This window comes from Xiphophorus hellerii, chromosome 4, assembly GCF_003331165.1.
Source record: "Xiphophorus hellerii strain 12219 chromosome 4, Xiphophorus_hellerii-4.1, whole genome shotgun sequence".
In the NCBI taxonomy this organism is placed as follows: domain Eukaryota; kingdom Metazoa; phylum Chordata; class Actinopteri; order Cyprinodontiformes; family Poeciliidae; genus Xiphophorus; species Xiphophorus hellerii.
The window spans coordinates 15,197,669-15,214,711 of record NC_045675.1 but is presented as its reverse complement, the minus strand read 5'-3'; the positions used below and the strand labels follow the sequence as shown (position 1 = coordinate 15,214,711).

Sequence of the window (17,043 nt, the reverse complement as noted above, 5' to 3'; positions counted from 1 at the left end):
ATTTGACATGATCCAATCTCTACAGTATGTCTCCTTTTAAATGTGCGAGTGAGTCAATGAGCCTCGTTGAAGCTGCAGCAGGAAGGATATGACTCACATTAAACACTTTTTAAAAAAAAACATAAAAAGTATAAAACTATATCTACTAGACAACGCGTTCCTCACATTCAAAATCTGCCTCCGGATTTCTGTGAAAGATAGTCAGGGACATGGGCAGGATGTTTATACAACAAAATGTAAACATTTTCCCGGACCTTCTTTAAATAAGAAAATCAGGCAAAAGCCTTGTTAGATCTGCTAATACCACACAAACTAATGAGATATGGCAAGGAAAAAATGTGCGTCGTCCTTACGGCAGGCTACATGTTGGACTTTTTTCTCCCCCTCTCTCTTCTTTTACAAATGTATATTGTTTGTGCAATGCAGTCATAATATTTACGCAGGGACGCGGGAGGAGTGAGGTGGAGACTCAGCCGAGCTGGGAGCGCACAAACTCGGACGGAGGATTTGAGATCGACTCCTGCAGGGGAGAGAAATCACGGAGTGATCCGGGATCCGAGGTAAGGATTCACCATACTCACAAAGAGATCGGTGGCCGCTTTAAAGACGCGGCGCGTTAGGAGCAACTCTGCGCTTGCTGTGCGGGAGATGGAATAGATGGAAAGACTAAGATTGAGATTAAAACATGCGTGCAGCTCTAGAAATTATGACTGGGCTACAAATCAATCAGAGGACGCTGCGCACAAGTTTGCGTGTGCATGTTTTTGTTGTTGTTGTTGTTGTTTTGTTATTTTTACACTGACCTGTGGCTTTAGCCTGTTTCACCCTGGGAGTGAGATCAGTCCATATAGCCTAAAACTGTTGACAGTAAGTTCCTTATTGTTCCCAGGAGATCTCAGATGGCTGCAGCCTTCAGTTTCTTCGAAACCCGCGGGTTAAGTTAACCTTTCCATTGTTTTATTTATTGGTTCTCATTCTGAGTGAAAATCATACTTGGCTGTTTTGAAGCTTCAAAAAAAAAAAAAAAAAAAAAGTAAACATCTGGCCTTTGCGTAAAATCAGAGAACACCTGGATAGAGCGTCTTCGTGTAAATATGTAGGTAACAGATTTACATGACGATTTTAAATGATCTCTCAGTTAATATGTGTATGGCTGCTTCACATGCACATATTTCACAATAAAAAAGGTAAATATGTTGGAAATTAGATGTCGCCCTTTGTTTCAGACATATAGAAGAGTTAAAGTCGAACATAAATGCCCATATGCGTCACTGATTCGACTCTGCTCCGCCGCTCGCTTGCACTGAGAGCCGCATATTCAACAGTGAAGCGGACCACCCAGCGCGCACCAGGGACAGGCAGGCGCGCTCCCGTGCTCCCCTCTGCCCACTGCATTTAATTACCGCTGATGACTTCATTCCATTAAGGCTTTTCCCCTCTCTCACGCTCAGTCGCCTCATGTCATATTACTCCAAAAGGAGAAGGCATATTTAGATTTTTTATTTTTATTTTATTTTATTTATTTTTTAGTTTTTTGTTCATGCGTCTCAGGCCAGTTTCCAGAGGCGGCTCAAGGAGGACCAAGGCCTTAATTCGGGATTTCATATAAGGGGGGCCCACCTCACAGCGCAACTTTGGTTCATCATTTTTGAATTTTACATCTCACAGCTTTTTTACAACCGAGTAAAGAGCATGAATGAATGGATCCAATTCACACAAAGTCCCGATTGTTTCTAACTCGATAAGCACACAATCTCTTCTCATTTTTAAATGAATGCCATTTGGAATAAAGTGTTCATTTTTATGTTCAGTATTTCTCAAATTGTTCTATACAGGACCGTCTTTTGCATTTTCATTGCTCTTTAATTAAATAGCAAAATTAAGCAACACTGTTTGTCTGGTAATGTGTTTAGGTGGATTGTGTTATAACTTCTAAAGTTACGCTAATGACAAAGTCAAACAAAAGTAAAAACTATGTGATCATTTCCTTAAAGTCTAATCAGCAACATGGTTAATTTAGAGGAAAATCATTATAGTATGATTTTAAAAAAGATCAGATTAAAAAAAGGAATTTAAACATGAGAACGGCAGATGTTGGGTAACATGACTAGACCGTTCAAAGGATTCAGAGATTTAAAGGCAGTTATGTTCACCACATTTCTGCAGACAGCAAAATCCAATAAGTTTCTCTGACTTGCAGATCAATTAGCAATATCCCAGATCCAGTAGGCAGCGAGCAAATGTTAAAGAAAAATTTATCTCGTATATTTACTCTGGTTTAAAAAAAAAAAAAAATCAGTACCAATTTATCATAAGATAATTTCATAATGTAAATATATGTTAAATTAGGCTAGGAATTATTTAGATTTTAGAATGACACTGAAAAGGCTCGGGCTTTATAGAGTCTGTTTAAGTTTCAGTCACTTCAGCAGCTTTGAAAAAGGTTTATGTTATATGCTGTAAATGTAAAACTATACTATAATAAAAATGTACAAGGGAATGATAAATAAACAAACAAACAATAATATAAACAAATGCAGCCACCTTGACTTATCTTTCAAAACATTTCATAAACCTAAAAGCTCATTAATTTATAGAAAAAGTTTCCTGTTGGCTCCCAGGCCAGCAGTGGCCTTCAGCAGCCGCAAAGTCTGCTTGTGCATCAGGCCGGCTCTGTCAGTTTCTGTAACATAAAAATGTGTATCCATCAGTGTTGGACAATGATTCGGCGATCAAAGTGGCCTTCTCCTTTTTCCACGTTTCAGCTCTGCGTTCAGGAGAGGTCATTCATTAATGTCACTCTACCTTCTCCCAACATGTTCAACAGTTTGAGCCACAAAGGAAAACGCTGCCATGAGAAAGTGGTAAAAAAGATTAGTTTGTTCATTACTTCATGCAGAGGCTTGGGAGCCGAGATCAGAGCTTCCCTGTTGCTCCGTCACAGACAAAGTCCTGCACTTTTCCATGACGTCCCAACATGAAATATTTGACAGCGCTGCACCCTCAGGAATGTTCAGTCACTTCAGTTCAGGTACAACACTCTGAAACATTAAACACAGTCTAGATGTCAAGCGCAAAAATGCATGTTACTTTAACTTATACATGTCTTACGACTGCTCCTTATAATTGGAACATCGTCATTGTCTTATGAATTACTTCAGTCTTTAATGGTGTTTAATTTAAAAAAAAAACAACTTTTCTAGCGCCTGTTCAGAACAAAAAGAGACACAAATACATGATCAGTGGCGAGTTCAAGGGATCCAGGGGGACAATGACCACCTCCATAAATTTGTCACTGTGGGCCCCAAGTATCAAACACTAAACACATGAAATTAAGTGAGCAAAGGAAAGTCTTTGAGGAGTTGCTTCTTCTATTTCATTCAAAAGCTAGGAGACTTACAATATTTTTAATCATTTCATAGGGACTAAAACACAGGTTCTAGCTAATGAAATCAGCAGATGCTTGAAAACATGAAGTTACTGACTGTGGTTTGAAAAAACACAAACAAATTCTTTTCAGATTAAATTTCAAGCTAATAAGCAAGTCCAGCCTACCTGAATAAAACTTCTATTATCACACAGGGTCGTTTTTGTGTCAGCTCTATTAGTGAAACCTTTACAAAACCTTCTATAGGCCCCTGTAGGTGACCTTTGTGATGTATGGAAACATTAAGAGCCATCTGGGCCTACCTGGCCATCCTTAGTTTTTTTTAAAATTTAGTTATTTTTTAAAAGTATTTATCCAGATAAACTTAGAAATGACACCTGCAGTAGCCCGTGAATCACACATTCAATAGTAGCAGTGGTCAGCAGGACAGAACTGAAACATTGGCTCATCGAAACCCGCCTTCGCATTTTAAGTGTTAAGCATAAATTGAATTTTTCATCCACAGAGCATCACCTCTGAGTAATAGTTTCAACAGTTTGTCTCCTGGGTGGTGAAAGAGGGCGGCAGAGGGTCACCGAGGGGCCGCACAGACTTTGTTTGGAGGACAGCGCTCCAGAAAAATCCATCAACTGGGCCTGAGTCCATCCGAACTGAACTTGAGTCAAGTTTTGGGAGAAATCTCTGTTTCTGAGGTCAGCGTACGGAGGTTTATCACCCAAATGCCCCCAAAACCTCAAGAGGAAATGCGCGTGATGTTAACTCAATTACTATACTGAGCATATTTTCTAAAAATATATACTCGAAACGGTTAGTAATGTAATTAAATGCAATTAAAAGACTCAAATGCCAACATATTTTAAACGATATGTTAAAGAGACTCTTCATTTGCATCAGCGGGCCTGCAATTGATTTGAAGTCTGCTGCATTTGCTGTTTTGTCTTTTATCTCTATAATTTTCTGGCCATGATTGGCGGCAATAAATGATTAAGTTATATAATATGGCGAATAACAGAGACAGAGCCGGCACACAGTTTGTATTACGCACAACTCACAAATTAAAAAGAAACTAATTGGTTTAATCAATGCATCTGAGTCTTAATGTCACATATTTATTAATGACAGTTGAACTATTCAATCGAATTAAATGTATTTATGGATTAATTGCGATATAAATTGTTTTTTGCGTTCTTTTGCCTCCTGGGGGTCGTCTGCAGCTCACTCAGCATTGTCACTTTAATTGAAAACAGTGTAAAGCCGACGCGGGTCCCCCCCCCCCCCCCCCCATCACTTTCCCTGTGCGCAGTAGGTGGCCGTGTATATTTTCGTTGAAGTGCTGTTTATGTGATCGGGAAGGGACTGGGCTGCGCGCAGACCGCTGATTGCGCGCATTGGGTCGCTGCGTCAATGCGAAGCGGGTTTGATGGGCGCCGCCAGCAATCAGCCGCGGCGCAAATGCGCTCAATGAGTTTTTGCGCGTCCAAAACAGATATTTGAATTGTGCTTCGTTGTACGTCGCGGCGCAGAGACTTACTCTTTATGTTGCCTTTGATTTGTGTTCATTTTCAGATGACGAACTGTTCAAACAATAGGGATATATGTGGAATCCGAGGTCATAATTTGAAATAAATGTCCAAAAAACAAACAAACAAAAAAAAAACCCTCATCAGGGTATTTTAGGTCATTCGAGATGGACACATTGGAGCCTGTTTCTTCTGCATTTGGTGATTTTTAAGTCAAAATGTGCCACGGATGATGCGCATATCATGCTGCGGGTATTGCGTTCAACAAATTCGTTAATTTCATCTAAAAAAAAAAGAAGAGAGAATCCAATATAAAGTTGTTTTTTATGCTGAATTTATTCATAGGAAAGACTTAAAAACTCATTTCGATCTGACACATTAAACCATCGAGTCAATAAAGTCTTTTAAAATTAAAAGAAGCTGAGTCATTTAACTCACACATTCAACTAACGGGTAGTTTTATGACGACAACAGTTTATTTTCTGCACAATAATATGAGGAAGAATGAAATAAGGTGCAATTATTCGTCCTTCTGAAGGAAGAAAATAATCTCAATCTGTCTTTATTCATATCACTTTCCATTCAGAACGAGCGCAACGCAAGATAAAATCAAAGGGCGATGGAAGTCAAACAACAATGAGAGAAAGGGAGAAATAATGAGCTAAACATGGTAAATTGTGGGGAATAATAAATGATGTACAGAAAGGCCTAGTTAACAAACCACAATACAAGTTTCAAAGTCAACTTTGTTAATGGCACCAAGACACTAATAAAAACAAACAAAAAGGATGAAATAAGTAAATATGTGAATGAATAAATAAAAAAAAACCCCAACTTGTATAAAAGTTAATTAACAGCAAGAAATCAAAAATAAATAAGCAAAATATAGTAATCCAAAACAAACACAATTGAGACAAAAAATAGTTACATTTGATGGTTGGCATTGGTTTATTTCTGGCTTAATTCTGCAAACCTCTACAGCTGCAATTAGTTGTTACAGCAACTTCACCTGGCCAAGCAGGACTCATGGAAAATATATGTGTTATCTAGAAATTGGACCTACGAAAAATAACATTGACACATTAAAGTTGTTAATAAAGATTTCTAATTTCAAAGCTGAAATCAAGCCAGTTGGATTTGGGGTGAAAACTTAACTGAAAAGCTTTGAACTTTGTTGCTTTTAACCTGTATCAGGCTATTTTTATGTTTTTTTTTTTTTTTTTTTAATTTAACACTTGTACGATTTCAACCAAAGTGTGGGTATTCTTCCACAAATGTTATTATGAGAACTCCAAACATCCTGATCAAGAACATTTCACAAATGATCCCCAGTGTGCCATATTTTTAAAAATAAATATTTAATGTCCTATTTATGGTCTCACTTGTTTGTACCAAATATTAATGAAATAAAGTTGATTAACCGGAGGACCGTGGTATTTTTAGTCACTTTTATATGTGCAGTTCCGTACACACCACAACATAAATGAACATGAAGGCCGCAGAGGGAAGGGTTTGGCAGGTCCAGAGTTTTTACAAACTCCCAACTGTCCAGATGTGGTTTACGGTTGCACAGAAAATGTTTCATAATGTTTCATTGCTTATACCTGTTTAAACTCAACTCAAGCTCTTCGGATTAAAAAGAAGAAGAAGAAGAAAAAACAGCTGTACCAAAAAGAAATTAATATTACAGAATAAACATTTCAGAAACATGTTCATTTAGAATTGAAAGGTAAAATAGCACAATGTAGCATTTTTAAATCTGACAAGGCTGTGATTTTTAATTTAATGAGTTTTTAGAGAAACAAATATATTTATTTCAGCTTCATGACTTTCATGACTTTTTTCCAGAATAGTAGTTCATCTTTTACTATTATCCCTTCTGATTTTTCATGATTTTCTTTTCCAATTCTAAGAATCCTGAGATCATTTTGAGTAAATTTTCAGGTTCCTTTTTGCTTGTCGTGTGTGTGTGTGGGCGAGGGCGTGTGGGTGTGTGTGTGTGTGTGTGTGTGTGTGTGGGAGGGTGAGAGGGGGTGTTCACATCTGTCTAATGGATGAGGGCTGTGAACGCAAATGATTGCTTCAGTTCAAAACTGGAAAAAACATTCATTAACTTTATTTTACTGTCAAGTTGATGATTTAAAGAACCACAGACTTTGGGTTTTAGGTTAACTCAATTCCTCATGATTCCACACTTGTATTTCTTTTAAGATGCAACATAGTGATGCATCTAACTTAGTTGCAAAGCTTTATAGATGTGTAATTTATTTTTGTAAAATGAGACAAATGCTAACACAAAAGCATGTTGTTTTTTTTTACAAGGCAAAACAGAGCGACACAACTTCTGTCTCGAGTTATTATTATTATTATTTTTGTTTTAGCTTCAATTCTCTTTCTGCTGGCTTAGCCTCTTTGCAACGCCTCGGCCTCTCGGTGAGTGGGAGCCTGTTTGGGGCCCCACCCTGCAGGCCCGCGCACACCTCCCAGAGTTGGTCCATCATGGCCTGTCTAACTTGGGGAGACATCAATAATGAGAGCTGAAGCAGAAACCACAGCGGAGAACACAAAAGAGACAGGGAGGGCACTCGCAGGCCACAACTGGCTCTGCTGCAGGTTAGCTCCTTTGATACCCCCTTGATGGTAGTTTGATGGGTGCATATGGGGCAACATGGGTTTATACGTCCATGTTTACATAACATCTATGGTGTTTACACGCAGCCCACCAACCCTTTTCTGCTCTCGTCTGAAGGGGGATTTTCCTGTGGCACACTGCTTCGGAAAAAGCAATTAAGAATTCCCAAACAGCGCACCACAATGGGAGATATCATTGGTGCAATGTGTGCTCCGTGTCCCTCACAGTTTTTGTCTGGAATGAGCCGACTATTTTTAATCTGCGCACAACCCAATCCACCTACAGAGAAACCACAAATTGAATGAAGAAGAGAAGGGGGGGATGGGTGGGCATAATTGCCTATTGTGGAGCTCAAACTCCTCTGTTCTGGCATAAACAGCCTTGGTAGTTTACAGCTTGATAGTCAGTGCCCCTGCCGGTTTCAAACTGGGGCATATCCTCGTTGTCTGTGGGAACTCGTAGCCAAAAGCAGTGGTTGGAATCAGCCAGGAATGTTCTGGGATGGTAACTGGATTCAGTCATATAATGCCCGACTCTCCACATTGGAACACCGGGGTGGGAAAAAGGCCGAAAGCATTTCCTGAGCGGAGGGGGGTCCCAGTGAAGCATCACATGTATGGCATCGTGTGACAGAGATCCTGCCAGGTTTAGGCAGTGATCCCGACCCAGGACAGGAGTAGAGAGGAGTACAACTAGCAGGGAGATGTGGTGGGCAGCACAAGGGATGAAGCTTGGAAAGAGACTGACGATGCCTGGGAAGAGCCAAAATATCACAGCCTGAAAGATATTTCAGGCTGTGAAATATGGGACGAGATGCAGAGATGCTGAGGCAGGCTAAACTCGTTCATTTAGTCCAAAAACTGAGGAGGAAAAGACTCAAAAACTGCAGCTGAGTAACTAGAATTTAGCTTCTATGCACCGCAGATCTGGAACAAACTTCCAGAAAACTACACTAGAGGAGAAAGTGTAGAGTCTCTTTGGTGGACTGTGCGACCGCTTGTCGGCATTACAGAGCCACTGCAGTGCAGAGATGCTGATGCAGCCGTCGAACGTGCCCGGCCGAAAAGCCTGAAAGATATTTCAGGCTGTGGAGCGCTGAAAGATTAACAGGTCAAGGAGCAAATATATGCATTTTACTACAGATATATTTAACGTCTATGCAACAAAAAAGTAATTTTACTTCTGGCACCTCAATTTTACAACATAATAAAATTTGTATTATTTGCTTACCTGCTTTAATACTCATAAAAGCACAAAATGCATTAAGAATACTCCTGAAGGATCAACAGGCTATTAACAGCTAATGAATCTGATTCAATTCTTTGATTGATAGATAGATAGATAGATAGATAGATAGATAGATAGATAGATAGATAGCTTAGCACAATCTTTAATTTTCTTAGTTTAGAACGTAATCCAGCTGTAATCTTCTCCACAAATTGATCAGTATTTGTTGAACTGACAAAATAGGAAGTTCAGAGCGCTTGAATACATTTGCAAAGCACCGAATTTGAGTCATATCAGCAGAGTGATGCCATAACCTTTATTTGTGGTCTAACACTTCATTTTGTTCTTACTGTAATGGTGCCATTAGCAGACATTAGAGCAAATCTGTCTACTTTTCTGTGCACACACGCATTTGTATGTCAGCGGCCGGTTATGTGCGCCCGTAATGTCTGCCTGTAGCCGCATGTGTTCATGTGTCAGTGCCAGTTGGAGAATGTTGTTGACTAAATATTTGTATGCGCGTTAGTGGACAGGCTCTGCTCCCTCTGGCTTGTATAAACGCTAACGACGCTGGGAGAGAAATCTTACCCTGTAATTGTCAGAGGGCTTTTTTATTTTCACCTGCTACCGGCCTCTTTCCGTTGGTCTGCTCTATAACAATGGCATTGAGAAAGCTGCGGAGTGCATAGTGATTGATGCCGGACTCCGTTTGGCCCGTCTTCAGACTGGGGGCCTGAAAGGAAGTGGCTATCCCTCCCTTCCACCCTAACTACCCTGCAATAATGTCGGGTTAAAGAGGCCAAAGTGCTGATCAGTGCTCTCTTAGTGCCAATTGGTGCACAGAACAAGTTGGCAAACCCATGTAAACAATCCTTTCATGGCTTATTAATCAGTTTCTCAGTAGATGAAGCAGAATGAAGTTCATTTACTCTACACGGCCAGATCCAACCTTATCCGCTCCATCTTGCCTCCAGTTATCACTCTTTTTCTTGTGCCTGTCAGTAAAGGAAGAGACACAGGCTCATCTCTACTGCATTCTTTCCATTTTGCTGAAGAGCCGTGTGGTAGGGAAGGTAATCTGTCACCTAAATCGCCTGTCCTTCTCCCTGCCTGTGTCTAACTGTTTCTCTTTCTCCTTCCTCCAGGCTCGAGTGGGCAGGCGTGCGGCTTTGGCCACAGGAAGCTGTGAATTCTTCGGAGAATGGAAGATGTCTCACGGGGAGATGTGCTGCACCCCCGCCACCCACACGCCACCCCAAGATGACCCCTGACCCTTTCTCGTGTTTATATCAGGCCATGGAAGTGACAAATAGTGATGAGTCACTCTTGCCGAGTGTTTACACTCCGGAGTCACGCAAGGAAGGAAATCAGCCACGGTCTGCTAAAAGTGGCGAGGTGAGAGAGAGGAGCTGCTGTGATTTACCTCTCAGAGTCGTTATTTGTTTCACATCACCTCTGCTGAGCAAATGATCTTCCAACAGAAAGCAGCAGAAAAAGCTGAGGATTGTAGTCGAGGAAAGCAAAGACTGCTTGGGGCAGAGCATATAATCGCTGCAGGGGTAGGTGTGCTTCTGTTTCCCAGCTTCAAACAAGCTCTTTTCAGAAACTTTGATGGAATCTGAATATTAGTTAATGCATTCTATGAGATTTTATTAGAAATGTTCACATTCTAATATGTTTCTCTGAATCAGGGATCAGTTGAAATTGTCTCGGTAAACATTTTCTATCTTTTGTAAACGACTCATTCCAACTTAAACTACAGATGGCTTGTAAACTTTTTATAAAATAAAAATTACGAAAAGTGGGATGCATTTGTATTCAGATTTCTGACTCAGAACTCAAAACTGCCTTTTTCTGAAATTACAGCTGCACAATCTCAGTCAGATTGGATGGAGCCCTGTGTGACTATCTCTTTTTAAATCTTGCCACAAATTCTCAATTTGATTCAAGTCTGACTTTGAGCTCTTGTGATGCTGTTTGGATTCGTTGTCCTGCTGTAAAGTGAACCTCTATCCCAGTCAAAAGTCTTTGGTGGCCTCTTACTGCACATTTATCTCCATCCATCTTTCCATCAACTCTCAGAAATGTACACCTTTCTTGTGGATAAAAGCAAAGTACGAAGCAAACCATCATTCTTCTTCGCATGTTCAGGGTGACAGTTTCCCTCCACAAACGGCGTTGGCCTAAAACTGTCCTAACACTGCCAAAACTAAAGTCACGAGTGTTCATATCCAACACACAGGAATGTGTTCTTTGATTTACCAGTACAGTTATTATTTTTTTTAATAATCCTACCTTCCATAGGTATACAGTAATTCAGCCATTTCTCTGTTATAATTAGGTTTCGATAATATTTAAAATACATACTATGTAAATGAAAAGCTAAAGTGTATCAGCTGTACATTTTTGAAAAGCTGTATTTTCTCAATTTTTGGTTACAATCTGTGTGTCAGTCAGGTTTCTAATCAGTCGTTGTTATCAATTCACTGACTAAAATTAAAGGTTTAGGTCTTGAGTGTTAATATGCAAAGAAATTTGTGCACAAACCAATCTAACAGTTTTAACGACACATTGTTAGCGTTATTTTCTTGCATGTTAAATACTGGGACATTAGTTTATTTTGAGGTGTTTGTATGCTTAGAATGATAGAATAATATAATGTAAATTACACTGTCATATGTGATGATGTACCTAAATCAAAAGTGACACCTAACACCAAAGGGCTGCACATCCCTGTGTTTACTGTGCCTTCCTCTGCTTTTTCAAACATTAAGCGTCATTGTTGTGCTGAAGGTTGAGTGACTTTACAGTACGGATTGCACAGCTGTTGTTTTCCAGACGCGGCTTCACTTGGTGCTGCTGTGTCCTGTAAAATTAAAGTGATGCTTTTTACTCTTTCTATCACCACTTTGGTGCGAGTAGCTTCGCTGCAGACTGCAGCCGGTGTCCTTTTACACACCAGCATACACACCGCCACAATGAGAGAGTGAAACCACTCTTATTTTGGCCAATCTCTCCTGAATTGTAAGTCCTGTCAGGAACCTTGACTGATTGTTGTGTTTATCACCATGTTATTAAGAAATCAGGCTCACCGCAGCCAGGCCTGAAGTTCCTTAATTCCAACTTTGTGCTAATTAAAGGTTTGCTGCACAGGTTTAGTTTTCTCATTTTCTTTTCTTTAAATATAGACGTCTTTTTTTTTTTTTTTTTTTTAAGCGAGCATATTGTTGCATTTTTTGCACTGCCTGGACCATCTAGTACCAAGTGCAGTGTGGTACTCTGTGGTACAAACAGAAAATCCTCATTTTTACACTGCGTAGTTAATGAGTTCGTGCCTGTAGATCAGCAGAGATCCAGTCTCGCGTTGTTAATAGAGCTGGCAGCAGGCTGTGTTTGTGTATCTCTGAGGTAAACACAGTTATGGCAAAGTGGACTCTCTGCTCAGTGTGTCCTGAACAGAGACACAGAGCGCCATGGCACTGTACTTTTTGACGCACTAGCGGCTCTTTAGACATGGGGTTAATGTGATGAATGGCCATTTGGTAATGGGCCATGTATTAGGCTGAAACGACTCTTTTAAAAGCCACAGTTTGAGCCTTCGCCATGGGCAGTTTGGATCAGCAATCACTCAGGTGGCAGATGTTTGGTGTTGGACTGAGCAACTCTACCCTGCTTTCTGTCTTTTCGACTTCCTCAACTAAAAACAGGCGTAATGCCGTCAAAAGCAGCAAAATTGTGAAAACAAAACAAAACGCATATTTGTGCAAATGACAAATGATTTTCATATGTGAAGATCATTTTTTTAAAATCTAATATTGTGGTGTGCATTTGTATTCAACCCATTTTAATTTTTTTGGCCCCCTAAAAAACCCAGTGCACATCAGGAAACACCTAATTAGTAAATGTTCAATCTGTATGTAATTGAATCTCTGAATTAATCCAGCTGTTCTGCGAAGGCCTCAGAGGTTTGGAAATCCTGGAAAAGTTAAAGGTGTTAGTTAAAGGAGCTGCAGAGATCCAAGTAAATCTGTTGACAGGAACATTGCAGCTGAAGCACTTCACACACCTGACCTCACTGGAAGAGTGACGCTGAACTGTTAAAGCAAAGCCAAATGAGGTTTCATTTACAGTATCTCATAAGCCATGGAGGGGACACAGAAAACGAAACCAATCGTTTTGGCCAACATGCAAAAGACTGTGTGTGGAGGGAAAATAATACATGTCGCAAGCCCATGAAATATGGTCGTGGCAGCATCATGCTGAGGGGACAATTTTCTTGTTAGGACTGTGAAGCTGGTCTGAGTTAAAGTAAAGGTAAATGGAGATAAATACAGGCTAAAGTAGAGACTGGAGTGAAGGTTTACCTTTCAGCAGGACAACAACCGTAAAAACAGCTAGTGTCTTCGACCAGTCTAGAGTAAGGGTCCTCAACCTGCGGCTCCGGAGCCGCAAGTAGCTCTTTGGACCTTCCACAATGGTTATTTAAAACTTTAGCAAAAAAAAAAAGAAAAAGATTAGTAACTAATGTTTCTAAATACTCATATATTAACAAATGCATGTTTCAGTAGTTTTTCCAGTTTTTTCATGGAATAATTGCATTGAAATTCTACAACAGAATGGAACTAAAAGTCATATTCTTTTTGTCATTGACTAGGAAACTATTATTTTACATAGTTGTATAACATCCAATAGAAAAAACTGTTTTCAAGTTTGAATTTGCTTTAAAATCTAAAAATAGAAATAGCATTGTGGTTCTTTAATAATAACATCAGATTTTCCATAGTAAATATTTGTCAAAAAATTTTCAAAACTTTATTTAACATTTGCTGCTCTAAACAAGTTTTATCTAGCTGGGCAAAGGGCAAAAATTGCTCTTTGAATTGTTAGGGTTGCACACCCCCGGCCTGGAACAGCATTTCTTGGAAAACATTTTATACGACCCGTAAATCAATGTTCACAGCTGCTCTCCATCCAGTCTGGTTGAACTTAAGCTATTTTGCAAATAAGAATTGATTAAAAATCTGTCTCCAGAGGAACAAAGCTAAAGAAGATATTCCCAGCTGTATGGCAGCTGTAACTCCAGCTAACGCTGTTCCTACACAGTGTTAAGTCAGAAAAGCTAAATACAAATGCAGACCAATACTTCACAGTTTTATTTGTAAAATAAATATATTCAAGCCATGTATAATTTTCATCCACTTTACCATAATGCAGTACTGTGTCACAAGAAATCCCAATAAAATACACTGAAGTTTGTCTCTAATCCAATCATGAAATATGTCAAATAAGTATTATTACTTTTTAAGGTTCTGTAAATGTGTGTACCGTTATTTATGAGAGTTTCTTCTACAGCCATTCTTGTTGCTCATTCCTGTATTGCATTTTTTTGACTTCTGTTTTTATATCACTGACTTTGCCTTTAATGAAACTATGAAATGTTATGAACATGTTTACAATAAACTTTCACAAATCAAGCTTATAACATTCTGTGATGCTTTTATCCATAATTCTACATGGCATTCAATATATGTGGGACAAAGAAACATCATAAACTAAGAGAAATGTGAGATTTCGGTTTTGTGCAACGTTTCACGTGCGAAAGCACTCGGTTCCATTTAAATTTAGCTTAGGGGTCTTAATCTTTGCCAAATTCAAGAACCACTTAAAGACCTTCTGATGACTTCTCTGTGTTTGCGTGGTGGGGTCCAGAGCAAATACAAACACTGTCAGAAACAAATTCAGCAAAGAGGAAGTCGCTGGTGGTCCTGCTATTTCCTATACTCATATTATTGCACATTTTTAAGAGGATATGTAGCACTCACACTGCCCACTTCTCTAAATAAATGGATCCTGCAGCCTAATGATACATAACATTAACCATGTGTGGCATATTACAATATTATATACTTCTAATATCTGTTGGATCACAGCCTAACCATACTTCTAAGTAAATGTGTCTCATTTTCTTGTATTAAAATCAATAAAGGTTGTACTATTTTGTTCACACACAGAGTCTTTAGAATGGTATTGATCTTACACAAGTGTGTCAGAAATTCTTGGCAACATTGTTATTAAACATTTTGTCTTTATTTTTCTGAACTGAATATTTTAGCTAAACAGCATTCTATCAAGCAGGGTCGATCAGATAAAACTGGATTTCACAGTTCCATGTTAATGTTTAGCAGACACTGAATATATAAACCCTGAGAATGAATCCATAATGCTAAATTAATGTGGAGGCACCAGAGGCTCTCATGTGAGGTTCCCCTGAATCCAAACAGTCTTATCACAGGTGTTGGGGAGGACGGACAGACCGACAGCCACATGGTTCTACTTTGACATCTGCTAATTCCAGGGAATCAATCCTAAATGACACCTATGGGATACACAGAGTGGATTTCCCTCTGATGCAGATTGGCGGTGGTTTGCAGATGAAAGACAGTAAAATAAATAAAGCTGTGGTGAGCAGGCAGAGCTCCTCTGTCCGCACAGTACAACCATAATGGGATACATACTGACATGAGGGGAGAGGTGGAGGCCCGCTCCTGTTTTATTTTTTTCCCCCGTTTTTCTTGCTCTGTTAGCTATTGAAACGCTGATGGATGTCTGCTGTTTGTCCCTGATATTCAGGCGGTCATTTGTTGCAAAAAATATAATATTTTTCGGTTTCAGGGGTTAGGGCCCAACAAGTTGGATAACAATGATTAGCCGAGAAAAGCTCTGTAACTTGTCACCTCGTCTGCCTGCTGGTCCACCGCTGCTGATTTTCTTTTAATCCTAAAAGTGGGTCATTAAATCAAACTCAGCAGTATCAAATGGCATTTTAACCTTCTCCAATCAATCTTTTCATCAGCTTCTGGGTCTGTGGTTGGCCTGCAGTGAGAATGCTAATGGTAAGGCAATCCTTCATTGACTCATCCTGGCTGGGCTCATGATACTCCTGCAGGTTACACCGACCTGCCTGTCCCTGTACTGTGCCAATGCAAATTCATCTTTCCAGTCTGCTGCACTGTGCATTAGCCACGGGAACTTTAAATTGATTTTAGCAGAATACCGCTCCCACAACGTGCATAGTGGAAAACATGAAGTTATTCATTAAAATGAATTAGAGGTGCTCTTCTTTAATAATCAAACTTGTGCAATTAAAAACACAAATGTAAAAAAAAAAGGAAAACATTTGTGTTCATCTCAAAATCTGTGTATAGGAACATAGGTGTAAATCCCGGGGGGGGGGGGGGGGGGGGGGGGGGGGGGCAGGAGGGTCCGGACCCCCCAATCTTGGAAAAGTCTAAAATTTCCCCCCCCCAAAAAAATCTTTGAAGAAACGTTTGCATTTAAACAAGATCAACATGAGAAAGAAAAAGAAAAAAAGAACGAAATAAATCTGCCATTTATCTCAGAGGAAAAAAAAAGAATACATTTTTAGGTCCCCCCCCTACCATTGTTAGAATAATGGTTCAGTCCAAAGTGTAGGAGGAGCAACAGCAGCTCAGAAACAGCAAGTCAGAGCCGCAGAAGTGAGGAGCTAGCTGTTAGCTGTGGCTCTGTAGCACAAACATAAAACCCTCCAGTAAGTAAATACTTAAAACAAAAGAAATGTAAACCTTTATTTACATTCACTACTCAATAAGAAGAAACACATTAACAATAAAAATCAGACTGCAGTTTGTTATTTTCTTACTTTGGCTGAATCTTGATAAGCTGCCTCATTAGCAAAACTGCTACACTGCTTTCATAGACTTAAGCTTTCAAAGGTAGCAAACATCTCATTCATATTTAACTCTTTAACTTTTAGTTAATTAGAAGGGTTTGAAACGGGAGGGAGAGGCTGAGCAAGTGGACCCAACTCTGTGTTTGGGAGCCGAGAACAGATAGAAAAAAAAGAAAGCTGCCTTTATTTCTTACTGTCTTCAATGTAGACCCTTTAAAACCACAAAATAAAATCTGAATATTTTTCAATATAAACCCCGGTGCTTTAAATTATGATACTTCCCAGATATTCATTTCTATCTACTTATTTATTCTCAGTCACCCAGGACATGATAAAACTACAAAAGGCTTAAAAATAAAGCAACTTAACAAGTTATGATTTAAATAGCCCATAACTTGTATTGGGAACCATTACAATAAATAAATGTTAATGAGGAATTTTATTAAGAGGAGTTACTCATTAAAGCTTTTTTATTTAGAACCTTAAATTTTTGTAAAGGTGGAGTAGAGATTAGATCAGTCAAACTAAACAAAACTCATATCTAAGCAACATTTGAATTTTAGTT

General features: G+C 39.2%; 1 long non-coding RNA gene across 1 annotated transcript; it reads left to right on the top strand.

The window, feature by feature from the left end:
* The first annotated feature begins 104 nt into the window (after window positions 1-104).
* LOC116718691 (uncharacterized) lies at window positions 105-14,246 on the top strand. Its single transcript, XR_004338971.1, has 2 exons — window positions 105-560; window positions 9,913-14,246. It is a non-coding gene; the product is annotated as an uncharacterized LOC116718691 (long non-coding RNA).
* The last annotated feature ends 2,797 nt before the right edge of the window (window positions 14,247-17,043 follow it).